Raw genomic sequence first — 2131 nt, forward strand, 5'->3', positions numbered from 1 at the left:
GTTACTGGGTCGATCCACAGGGGTACTGGGTCGATCCACTGGGTACTGGGTCTATCCACAGGGTTACTGGGTCGATCCACAGGGGTACTGGGTCGATCCACAGGGGTACTGGGTCGATCCACAGGGGTACTGGGTCTATCTACAGGGTTACTGGGTCGATCCACAGGGATACTGGGTCGATCCACTGGGTTACTGGGTCTATCCACAGGATACTGGGTCGATCCACAGGGGTACTGGGTCTATCCACAGGGGTACTGGGTCTATCCACAGGGGTACTGGGTCGATCCACAGGGTTACTGGGTCTATCCGCAGGGTTACTGGGTCGATCCGCAGGGGTACTAGGTCTATCCACAGGGTTACTGGGTCTATCCACAGGGGTATTGGGTCTATCCACAGGGTTACTGGGTCGATCCACAGGGTTACTGGGTCTATCTACATGGTTACTGGGTCTATCCACAGGGGTACTGGGTCTATCCACAGGGGTACTGGGTCGATCCACAGGGTTACTGGGTCTATCCGCAGGGTTACTGGGTCGATCCGCAGGGGTACTAGGTCTATCCACAGGGTTACTGGGTCTATCCACAGGGGTATTGGGTCTATCCACAGGGTTACTGGGTCGATCCACAGGGTTACTGGGTCTATCTACATGGTTACTGGGTCTATCCACAGGGGTACTGGGTCTATCCACAGGGGTACTGGGTCTATCCACAGGGTTACTGGGTCGATCCACAGGGGTGCTGGGTCGATCCACAGGGGTGCTGGGTCGATCCACAGGGGTACTGGGTCTATCTACAGGGTTACTGGGTCGATCAACAGGATTACTGGGTCGACCCACAGGGGTACTGGGTCGATCCACTGGGTACTGGGTCGATCCACAGGGTTACTGGGTCGATCCACAGGGGTACTGGGTCTATCCTCAGGGTTACTGGGTCGATCCACAGGGTTACTGGGTCGATCCACTGGGTACTGGGTCTATCCACAGGGTTACTGGGTCGATCCACAGGGGTACTGGGTCGATCCACAGGGGTACTGGGTCTATCCACAGGGGTATTGGGTAGATCCACAGGGTTACTGGGTAGATCCACAGGGGTACTGGGTCTATCCACAGGGTTACTGGGTCTATCCACAGGGGTACTGGGTCTATCCACAGGGGTACTGGGTCTATGCACAGGGGTATTGGGTAGATCCACAGGGGTACTGGGTCGATCCACAGGGGTACTGGGTCTATCCACAGGGGTATTGGGTCTATCCACAGGGGTACTGGGTCTATCCACAGGGGTATTGGGTCTATCCCAGTACCCCTGCACATGAGGGGGTACATCAGGGGTACTACGGGCAGAGCAACATGTACTTGGTATAGTAACCAGGGGTACTACAGGCAAAGAAACATGTACTTGGTATAGTAGCCAGGGGTACTACGGGCAGAGCAACATCTACTGGTATAGTAACCAGGGGTACTACAGGCAACGAAACATGTACTTGGTATAGTAGCCAGGGGTACTACGGGCAGAGCAACATGTACTTGGTACAGTAACCAGGGGTACTACGGGCAGAGTAACATGTACTTGGTATAGTAACCAGGGGTACTACAGGCAGAGCAACATGTACTTGGTATAGTAACCAGGGGTACTACGGGCAGAGCAACATGTACTTGGTATAGTAACCAGGGGTACTACGGGCAGACCAACATGTACTTGGTACAGTAACCAGGGGTACTACGGGCAGAGCAACATGTACTTGGTATAGTAACCAGGGGTACTACGGGCAGAGCAACATGTACTTGGTACAGTAACCAGGGGTACTACGGGCAGAGCAACATGTACTTGGTATAGTAACCAGGGGTACTACGGGCAGAGCAACATGTACTTGGTATAGTAACCAGGGGTACTACGGGCAGAGAAACATGTACTTGGTATAGTAACCAGGGGTACTACGGGCAGAGCAACATGTACTTGGTATAGTAACCAGGGGTACTACGGGCAGAGCAACATGTACTTGGTACAGTAACCAGGGGTACTACGGGCAGAGAAACATGTACTTGGTATAGTAAGCAGGGGTACTACGGTCAGAGCAACATGTACTTGGTATAGTAACCAGGGGTACTACGGGCAGAGCAACATGTACTTGGTAC

Source organism: Salmo trutta, unplaced genomic scaffold (genome assembly GCF_901001165.1).
Source record: "Salmo trutta unplaced genomic scaffold, fSalTru1.1, whole genome shotgun sequence".
NCBI lineage: Eukaryota > Metazoa > Chordata > Actinopteri > Salmoniformes > Salmonidae > Salmo > Salmo trutta.